The sequence below is a fragment of the Pan paniscus genome, chromosome 3 (genome assembly GCF_029289425.2).
Source record: "Pan paniscus chromosome 3, NHGRI_mPanPan1-v2.0_pri, whole genome shotgun sequence".
Lineage (NCBI taxonomy): Eukaryota > Metazoa > Chordata > Mammalia > Primates > Hominidae > Pan > Pan paniscus.
Window position 1 is genome coordinate 5,767,483 of NC_073252.2, and position 11,822 is coordinate 5,779,304.

An 11,822-nucleotide genomic window follows, 5' to 3' on the forward strand; every position below is an offset into this window, starting at 1 on the left:
ACACATTGCTTTAGTCTGAATGTTTGTGTCCTTCTAAATATCATATGTTGACATGTCAACCTCCAGGGTGATGATATTGAGAAGTAGGGTCTTCGGGAGGTGATTGGGCTATGAGGGTGGAGCCCTCATAAACAGAATAGTGCCCTAAGAGGTGTCAGAGAGCTTTCTGGCTCCTTCTACCATGTGAGGACGCAGGGAAAATGTACCAAAAAGTGGATCCTGCCAAGACACCAAATCAGCCATAATCCTGGACTTCCCAGTCCCCAGTACTGTGAGAAGCAAATTTCTGCTGTTTGTAAACTACTCAGTTTATGATATTTTGTTATAGCAGCCTAAACAGACTAAGACACACATCATATTTGTAATCAATTCTTGACAATTAAGAGTGTGGTTGGGAAGTTCTCTAACAGAGTTTTGGCTAAGACCAAGAGAAATCTGAGTCCTACCTGATCAATCAGCTTTCTCCATCTTTCTCAAAGCTCTCTTCTGTTCCCCACCACCACAGCATGTTCCCAAGAGAGTTAAGGAAACCACAAAATAGGAATCAAAAAGACTATATCAATATTGAAGCCCCAATATATAACCCTGCTAGAAGGTCAAGTCAAAGCAAGAAGCACAGTATCAAAACCTTAACAAGGCCCTGGAATCTTCCCAAAATTTCACCTTGGCACCAGCAGACTCAAGGGTGCCAAGCACAGCAGCCCAATCCATTAGTAATACTGGCCCCATCAATGGCTCAGGTTCAGACCTGTCAGAAGGGACATTTCTCTTTCATTGTGGGAGAAATGAGTAAGGGTGCAGACATGCCTGGCAGAGGAAAATGTGCAGAGATTCCCTTTTTCTTTGTATTACTAAGCTGTCAGAGAGTCCTACTCTATCACAGAAAACAAAATCAAATAAACCCAGAATGTATTCACTTGCCTTCTAGACATCTTCTTCCATAGAATTTCCCCACTCACTCTTTGTGGTCATGACAAGAATATATTAGTGGATATGCTCTTCTATATGACATTTTATGTCTATACCTCTGAAGTATTAGCCCCAGAGCCCTCCAAGCCTCCATCTTGGAGGGCTCTGGATGTTACTAAGGTCTTGACACTGGCCCACCTGCCCGCACAATAACAGGGCAACCCAGACAGGGGAGCTACCTTGGTGTGCTCAATGAACACCTCCTTTGTCAAGACCGGCAAGTTGGAAAAGAGATGATGGAGAATGCATTCCAGGCAAAGAAGACCAACAGACAAAGGGCCCTGAGTTCAGAGTTACCCTCAGTTCTTCCAAGAACAGTAAGGAGGCCAAGGTGCTGGAACTTAGTGAGTTGAGTGAAAAGTGGTACAGAGGCGGCCGCTCAGCCAAGCATGACCAGATTATGGAAGTCCTAGGGAACCCCGGGGAAGAGTTTGGATTTGTGTGATGAGATGCCTTTGAACTGTTTAGGGAGGGGAGTGGCTACTGTGTAGACAAAAGACAAAGGGGTAGGGGTAGTGACAAGGGTAGAAACTGGGAGGATACCAGTTGGATGGATGATACAGCAATCCAGGAGAGAGGCCATGGCGGGGTGGCTCGGGGGGAACCCTGAAGATGTAGATGGATCAGTGATATAGAGCACATCACAGTGACCTACCACTACATCATAGTGGCTCTCAAATAGATGGATTTGAGACATTTCTAGAGAACTTGAAGGTTGGATTCGGGTGATAAAGAAAAGAAGCAGGACTTTAGAGTCAGACTGACCTGGCTGTGTTACCTTGGACCAGTAATTTGAGATTTCTGAGTCCCAGTAATAATATGTTAGAAAACCAGCATGCAGATTAAATAAAATCATGTATTTAGAGCTCCTATTGCCTGACATGCAATATACACTCTGTGAGACGTATCCTCTCCCCTCCTTCATCTCTCTTGCAAGAGCAATAAAAGCTTTCGAAGCTTTGGGTTGAGCTCTTTTCTCCCATCTACTTCTCTTCTTAGGGAGTTGGCTTTCCTTCTGCCCAACACCCATACCCTGCCTCTTCTTCCCCTTCAGCCCCTGATTCCCACACTTTACCTCTCAGATAAAAACATCAGCCTTGTTGAAAGGAGATCCTAGTAAGAGTCTCTGCGGTGGTCTTCTGAAAAGATTGCTTGTTTGCAAGAGGATTTTTCTAAAGGTGTACTATATCTATTTGCTTTCTGCTACAAGCAATGGAAAACCCAACTCCGACTGCCTTACAGGAGGATAAGTGTTATCCCACTTAATAAGGAGTCCAGCCAGGCACAGTGGCTCAACCCTTGTAACCTCAGCATGTTGGGAGGCCTAGGCAAGAGGATCCCTTGAGGCCAGGAGTTCAAGACCACCCTGGGCAACAAATTAAGACCCCATCTCTATATAAAAAATTTAAAAATTAGCTGGACACAGCAGCATGCATCTGTAGTTTCAGGTGCTTGGGAGGCCGAGGCAGGAAGATCACTTGAGCATAGGAGATTGAGGCTGCAGTGAGCTATGATCACGCCACTGCACTCCAGGCTTGGCAACAGAGCAAGACCTGATCTCTAAACAAACAAACAACAACAACAAAACAACGAGTCCAGGGGAGGGAAAATCCATGGCACAGAATGGGGTTTAGATCAACATCATGAGAGCCCAGGTTGGTCCATCTCACTGTGGTGATGTCCTTAATGTGCTGGCATTGTCTTCAAGCTGGCAGCCCCCGTGGTTTTAGGTGGTGCCACAGACATGCACATACTATCCAGACACAAGAGCACTCAGGGGACATAGAAGGGGCTCTGCCCTCCTATGGATTTCTCTCAAAGAAGAGAAGTTTGTCCCAGAGTGCCCCAGACTTTCCCTCATAACTCACTGGTCAAATTTGGGTCACATGCCCGTCCTGAACCAATCATAGGCATGGGGATTGGGATTGCTATGATTGGTTTATGCCAATTATAATCCACTCTCTTAACCAGGAGATGGGCTCCCCTTCCCCTGTGTGATGTGGAAATGGAGATGCACATGGCCAACATTGAAGTTCTGTAAGGAAAGAGGAGAAGACATGTTGGCTAAACACATAGCTCTTAACAGAGGGAAACTGAGACTTCATTGGATTTGAGAGAAATCATTACAGTTCTGTTAGCAAGGGTCCCCACATAGACCTTTCTAATTTTGATTTACCAAAGAGAGACAAAAGGCACAGAAATTATAACTTTGTGTTTTCTTATTGTTTCATCACATAAAATCCCCTTCTGTGAACACAATTAGCTCATAGTCGTTTATGCTCTATGGTGACTATAACTTGCCAGGCTTCAGCACATCAGAGGTGGAGGACACATGAAGAGCTTGGACAAAGGGAAACTGGTATTTATTGAGAACCAACAACATGCTGGGCCCTGGGCCACGTGCTCGGCCTGGATCATCTCATTTGATCCTCAGATTTCTGCAAGGTCAATATTGTTATCCCCTTTTAACAAAGGAGGAAACTCAGACCCATTCTCTCATACCACAGAGTAGCTTTCTGTAGATGATGAATCGAAAAAGTGCCCTCAGTGGGTCTCTAATCCTAAAAATTAGTTACCTAGAGAGAGAGAAAGACTGTCTACTGTGTCTTCCATGTCCAAAGTCTCAGAAAATGCACTCATTACCCAACTTGGTTGAGGAAACAATCCATCTACCAATCAGGAGTTGCCAGGGGCATGTGTACAGGGAAAAGCATGGTAGTCATCCTGGAACCCTATGGGCTGGACTCAGAGACTCACTTCTAACAAACAAAGCATGGAAAAGGAAAGCAAGTAATGTTACAGTGGAGAAACCCAGCAGACCCCACCTAACCAAGTGATCAAAGATATCACTGACAGAAAAAGTCACGTTGATATCATCTATCCCCTGAAAAGATATGATGGGAAGGGCACTTCCGTTCTGTCATACACTTCCAAAACATCCACAACTTCAGCCTCTTAATGAAAACACATCAGATAAACCTCAATTGAAGAACATTTTACAAAATACCTGACCATCACTCACCAAAAGTATCAAAATCATGAGAGATAAGACAACAAAACAAGAAATTACACAGATGACAAGAAACGAAGGATACCTGACAGTTAAATGTGATGAGGTGCCCTGCATTGGATCATGCCACAGAGAAAGTGCATTAGTAGAAAAACTGGTGAAATCCATATGAGTCTATAATTTAGTTCACAGTAATGTCTCAATGATAATTTCTTAGTTTTGACAAATGTGCCATGGTTATGTAAGATGCTGGAATTAGGGGGAGGTGAGTGAAGGGTATATAAGAACTCTTTTGTGCAATCTCTGGAGCTGTTTGATAAAACTAAAATTATTTTAAAATAAAAAGTTTTTGAAAAATGTCTGCAGAGCTGCCTGGCATCAGCCCCCCTGACACCATTCCCTCTACCCTCACCCAAGCAGTAGCATCATTTTTTTCTAAGACTGACCTTGGAATTCTGCTTTCTAAAGAAACAGAAAGATACTCCTGAGAAGGGCAAACTTTCTAATTGTAGGTATTGGTGGAGCTCACATGTGCAAGGAGAAGCATCACCCCTTCTGTCTGTCCTGGTCTGTACAGACTGACATCAAGCCTGCTGGCTGAGAGCCCCATCCCCAGGTGGAAAACTCAGTCAACCTTCCCCTTGTTGGGGAAGCTGAGAGACCATACACAGCCACACAAGCATGGCAGAACCCATGGGGCCACCTGTGTTCATCAGCTTGGTCCTTTATTGATCAATTGAAAGCACAGGCCAAGATCACCCAGGCACTGGGGGGAACCAGTAGCACAAAAGAAAGGGAGCAGGCAAGATACACACAGAGAAGCTCTCCACAAAGGACATAGTAGATTTGGGGAAGAGAAGAGAACTTTAAAAGATTGAATTCATCTCCTCAAAAAGATATGAGAAGACATTGCAGCTATAAAACAACAGAACAAACTACTCTGAAAAAGAATGAAAGAATATAAAGGAATTTTTGAAAGGTGATGGCTATCCTGAGTATATGGAGAAAACAGAGACCACACAAATTATATGGCTGTATTAAATTATCACTTGTACCCAAAGACTATATACATCTATTATGCATCAGTAAAAGTTTTTTCAATTACTGTCAAGATAGAAAATTCAATAAAAGAGCTGAAGGAATAAGTAGGAGAAATCCCACAGAACTTCAATCATCTCAATAAACAGAGAAAAAGCTTCTGATAAAATCCAACATCCCTTCATGATACAAACTCTCAATATCCTGGGGATTGAAGGAATATACCTCAAAATAATAAGGGGCCATCTATGACAAAGCCACAGCCAACATCATACCAAAAGGGCAAAAGCTCAAACCATTCCCTTTGAGAAATGGAACAAGACAAGGATGCCCACTCTCACTACTCCTGTTCAGCACAGTACTGGAAGTCCTAGCCACAGCAATCAGGCAAGAGAAAGAAACAAAAGGCATCCAAATAGCAAAGTTATCTCCCTTTGCTGATGACATGATTCTATACCTAGAAAATCCTGAATACTCTGCCAGAAAGCTCCTAGAATTGATAAGTCAATTTAGTAAAGTTTCAGCATACAAAATCAATGTAAAAAATCAGTAGCATTTCTATACAGCAACAATGTCCAGGCTGAGTGCCAAATCAAGAACATGGCCTCACTTATAATACCCACAAAGAAAATGAAATACCTAGAAATACAGCTAACAAAGGAGGTAAAAGATCTCTTCAAGGAGAACTACAAAACACTTCTGAAAGAAATCAGAGACCACACAAATAAATGGAAAAACATTCCATGTGCATGAGTTGGAAGACTCAGTATAAATATGGCCATACTGCCAAAAGCAATTTATAGATTCAATGCTATTCCTATCAAACTACCAACATCATTATTCACAGAATTAGGAAAAAAACTATTCTAAAATTTATATGGAACCAAAAAAGAGCCCGAAGAGCCAAAAGCAATCCTAAGCAAAAATAACAAAGCTGGAGGCATTACACTATTTGACATCAAACTATGCTATAAAGCCACAGTAACCAAAACAGCTTGGTACTGGTACAAAAACAGACACATAGGCCATTGGAGCAAAATGGCAAACTCAGAAATAAAACTGCACAAGTACAACCATCTCATCTTCAAGAATGCTGACAAAAAGAAGCAATGACAAAAGGACTCCCTATTCAATAAATGGTGCTGGGATAACTGTCAACCCATATGCAGAAGATTAAAACCCCCTACCTTTTACTATATAAAAAAATTAACTCAAAAGACATTAAAGATTTAAATGTAAAACCTCAAACTGTAAAAATCCTGGAAGATGACCTAGAAAATATCTTCTCGACACCGGTCTTGGCAAATAAGTTTTGGCTAAGTCCCCAAAAGCAATTGCAGTGAAAACAAAAATAGACAAGTGGCACCTAATTAAACTAAAGAGCTTCTGCACAGTAAGATAAACTGTCAACATAGCAAACAGACAACCTACAGAATGGGAGAAAATATTCACAGACTATACATCCAACAAAAGCCTGATATTCAGAGTTCATAGGGAAATTAAATCAATAACCAAAAAATGGGCAAAGAACATGAAGGACACTTCTTAAAAGACGACATACAGCCAGAAAACATATGAAAAAATGCTCAGCATCACGAATCATCAGAGAAATGCAAATCAAAACCTCAATGAGATACCATCTCACACCAGTCAGAATGGCTAGTATTAAAAGGCCAGGCAACAACAGTTGCTGGTGAGGCTGCAGCAGAAAGGGAATGCTTATTCACTGTTGGTGGGAATGTAAATTAGTACATCCACTGTGGGAAGCAGTCTGGAGATTTCTCAAAACAAACAAGCAACAGACAAACAAACTGAAAACAGAGCTACATTCAACCCAGCAATCCCATTACTGGGTGTATACCCAAAAGAAAACAAATCATTCTACCAAAAAGATACTTGCACTCATATATTCACTGTTGTGCTATTCACAATAGCAAGGACATGGAATCAACCCAGATGCTCATCAATGGTAGACTGGATAAAGAAAATGTGGTACAGGCTGGGCACGGTGGCTTGTGCCTGTAATCTCAGCACTTCGGGAGGATGAGGCAGGTGGATCACTTGAGGTCAGGAGTTTGAGACCAGCCTGGCCAACATGAAGAAACCTCATATCTACTAAAAATACAAAAATTAGCTGGGCATGGTGGCTCACACCTGTAATCCCAGCTACGCCGGACGCTGGGGCGCAAGAATGGCTTGAATCTGGGAGGTGGATGTTGCAGTGAGCCAAGATTGTGTCACTGCACTCCAAACTATGACACAGAGAAAAACTCTGTCTCTAAAAAAAAGAAAGAAAAAAGAAAAGGTGCTACATATACACCGTGGAATACCACACCATGTAGACATAAAAAAGAATGAAATCATGTTCTTTGTAGCAACATGGATGGAGCTGGAGGCCCTAATCCTAAACAAATTAATGCAAGAACAGAAAACCAAATACTGCATGTTCTCACTTATATGTAGTAGCTAAGCATTGAGCACACATGGACATAAATATGGGGAAAACAGACACTGTGGACCACTACAGGGTGGAGGAGTGGATGAGTTAAAGAAAAAACTACCTCTTGGGTACAATGCTCACTACCAGAGTGAAGGGATCCATGCTCCAAACCCCAGGATCATACAATATTCCTATGTAACAGATTAGCACATATGCTCCCTGTATCTAAAATAAAAGTTGAAATAAAAAAGGGACTATGAGAAAAATCTGATTGGGAAATTGAGACACAGAAGATCAATAATATTAATAATAACAGTGAGGTGTATTGAGTGTTCACTATATGCTAAGCAGTGTACTAAGCACTTTGCATGCACATACACATAAAATTTTCACAACCCAATGAGACACATGAAGTCAGGATTTCTATTTTATAGAAAAGGAAACTGAGGCACGGAGATGAGGAATGACTTTCCTTCACACAGCTAGTGAAGGAAAACACCAGATCTCAAACCTAGGCCTAAGCCACTTTCCTACTCTGCTACTCTCACCAGTGGCTTCATCTCCTTGGGTCTAACCAAACTACTTGGCTCAGTACATGTATTAGTCATTTCCATACTGCTATGAAGAAATATCAGAGACTGGGCAATTTATAAAGAAAAGAGGTTTAATGGACTCACAGTTCCATATGGCTGGGGAGGTCTCACAATCATGGTGAAAGGGGAATGAGGAGCAAAGGCACATCTTACATGGTGGCAAGCAAGAAAGCATGTGCAGAACTGCCCTTTACAAAACCATCTGATCTCATGAGACTTATTCACTATCATGAGAACACCATGGGAAAGGCCCGCCCCCATGATTCAATTACCTCCCACCAGATCCTTCCCACAACACATGGGGATTATAGGAGCTAAAATTCAAGATGAGATTTGGGTGGGGACACAGTCAAACCATATCATTCCACTTCTGGCCCTTCCCAAATCTCATGTCTTCACATTTCAAAACCAATCATGCCTTCCCAACAGTCCCCAAAAATCTTGACTTGTTTCAGCATTAACTCAAAAGTCCACAGTCCAAACTCTCATCTAAGATGAGTCAAGTCCCTTCTGCCTATGAGCCTCTACGGTCAAAAGGAAGTTAGTTACTTCCTAGATACAATGGGGGTACAGGCACTGATTAAATACACCCATTCCAAATGGGAGAAATTGGCCAAAATGAAGGGCCTGCAGGCCTCATGCAAGTCCAAAATTCAGTGGGACAGTCAAATCTTAAAGCTCCAAATGATCTACTTTGACTCCATGTCACACATCCAGGTCACACTGATGCAAGAGGTGGGTTCCCACGGTCTTGGGCAGCTCTGGTCCTGTGGCTTTGCAGGGTACAGCTCTCCTCCTGGCTGCTTTCACAGGCTGGCGTTAAGTGTCTATGGCTTTTCCAGGTGCAAGGTGCAAGCTGTTGGTGAATCTACCATTCTGGGGTCTGGAGGACAGTGGCCCTCTTCTCACAGCTCCCAAGGCAGTGGCCCAGTGGGGACTGTGGGGGGGCTCCCACCCACCATTTCCCTTCTGCAACTGCCCTAGCAGAGGTTCTCCATGAGGACCCTGCCCCTGCAGCACACCTCTCTCTGGACATCCAGGTGTTTCCATACATCCTCTGAAATCTAGGTGGAGGTTCCCAAACCTAAATTCCTAACTTCTGTGCATGCAAAGGCTCAGCACCATGTGGAAGCCACCAAGCCTTGGGGTTTGCATCCTCTGAAGCAATGGCCTGAGCTATATGTTGCCTCCTTTTAGCCTTGGCTGGGATGCAGGGCACCAAGTCCTGAGACTGCACAAAGCAGCAATGCCCTAGGCCTGGCCCAGGAAACCATTTTTCCCTCCTAGTCCTCTGGGTCTGTGATGGGAGGCATGAAGGTCTCTGACATGCCCTGGAGATATTTTTCCCATTGTCTTGCTGATTAACATTGGGCTCCACATTACTTATGCAAATTTCTGCAGTGGGCTTGAATTTCTCCCCAGAAAATGGGTTTTTCTTTTCTTCTGCATCTTCAGGCTGCAAATATTTCAAAGTTTTATGCTTTGCTTCCTCCTGAATACTTTGCTGCTTAGAAATGTCTTCCTCCAGATATCCTAAATCATCTCTCTCAAATTCTAAGTTCCACAGGTCTCTAGGGCAGGGGCAAAATGCCACCAGTCTCTTTGCATAGCAAGAGTGACCTCTACTCCAGTTCCCAACAAGTTTCTCATCTCCATCTGAGACCACCTCAGCCTGGACTTTTTGGTCAAAACCATTCAACAAGTCACTAGGAAGCTCCAAACTTCCCCACATCTTCCTGTCTTCATCTGAGCCCTCCAAACTGTTCTAGCATCTGCCTGTTACACAGTTCCTAAGTTACTTCCACATTTTTGGGTATCTTAATAGCAGTGCCCCCACTCTACTGGCACCAACTTACTATATCAGTCCATTTCTATACTGCTATGAAGAAATTCCTGAGACTAGATAATTTATTAAGAAAAAGAGGTTTCATGAACTCACAGATCCACATGGCTGGAGAGGCCTCACAATCATGGCAGAAGGTAAAGGAGGAGCAAAGGCATGTCTTACATTATGGCAGACAAGGGAGCGTGTGCAGGGGAATTGCCCTTCATAAAACCATCAGTTCTCGTGAGAACTAACTCACTGTCATGAGAACAGCATGGGAAAACCCGCCCCCATGATTTAATTGCCTCCAATCGCGTTCCTCCCACAACATGTGGGGATTATGGGAGCTACAATTCAAGCTGAGATTTGGGTGGGGACACAGCCAAACCATATCTGTAAAAAATTATATTCATATAAACATAACATTGCAAAAGTTTTTAATGGCTTAAAAATTTTAGAATCAAACCATGGACAAAGCACAGATGCTTTCCTTGTATTCAGTAAAGAGGATGTGCTTGTAAGGTAGCTGATGGAAGTCAGGAGTGGGGATATGGAGTAAAGAGAAAGAATTGGCAATGTACTAACCAACTCATTTTTCACAATGGGAGTCCACAGGCACGCTTTCAACGTGATGAAATAAGAAATAGAGTTTATTATCATCCCCATTATATTATGATGATTATATCTTGTTAGTGTTGTTATACTGACTTTATAAAGTTAATGGGGGCAGATCTAGATTTTGAATGGCTGGAGCCTATATAACTTGGAGTTTCTCTTTAAAGAACATGAGTACATACTGCAAATTTGAAACTAGGTCCAGAACATTGGAAGGAGCCTGAGAAATTAAAGGTCCTGAAGCTGAAACTACTTTCTATTTACAGTCAGTCTACCTCTAGTTTCAATTAGAAACCAAATGAAGAAAACTAAAAAAAATGTAGGAGGGAAGGGAATGTAGATTACAGAGCAAGTTCCTTTTCAATGTAAAGAATAAGTAAATAATATCAAAAAAGTATGTATATATAATTATCAAAGCACACAGATATGAATATATAAAACTGGATGATAAACAATCAGAAAAAAATAAAAGCAGAAACAGTTAAACGGTATTTCTGCTGCAAGACTCATCTGGAGGTGGTGTAGTGGCAATGGGGAGATTTTATTTTTCACTTCATCCCATTCAGAACTGCTGTGGGAAAAACTCCCCTCCATCCTCTTAAGGGCCTGGCTGAGTTCCACAATTAAACTGACAGAAGATAGGCTAACACAAGTTTTGTATGGCCTGGGAAACTTCATAAAGAAACAGAGACCCACAGAAGCAGTTACAGTCAGTTACAAGATTGAACAAAGAATAGCAAACTGTGAACATGTGATAAAGCAAAGCATCCTGGGCTAGGGTGGTTAATTGGGTAAAGTAGCCAGGATGGCAAGGGTTAGTTTAACAAAGCTTGTTTGTACAGAATTCCTTCAGCCTCGGCCGAGTGCGGTGGCTCACGCCTGTAATCCCAGCACTTTGGGAGGCCAAGACAGGCGGATCACGAGGTCAGGAGATCGAGACCATCCTGGCTAACATGGTGAAACCCCGTCTCTACTAAACAAAATACAAAAAATTAGCAAGGCGTGGTGGCGGGCGCCTGCAGTCCCAGCTACTCGGGAGGCTGACGCAGGAGAATGGTGTGAACCCAGGAGGTGGAGCTTGCAGTGAGCAGAGATCACACCACTGCACTCCAGCCTGGGTGACAGAGCGAGACACGAGACTCCTTCTCAAAAAAAAAAAAAAAAAAAAAAAAAGAATTCCTTCAGCTTCACCTATCTTGTCCTTCATGATAAGAATTTTGCCTCTTCTCTAGTGTAGGGAGGACATTTTTCACATGGGAATCTCATCTTCTGCTTTTAAGTTTTGGAGTCAAGAGGGCAGTGGTTGAGATGTCTAGATGTTGGGTTCAAAGA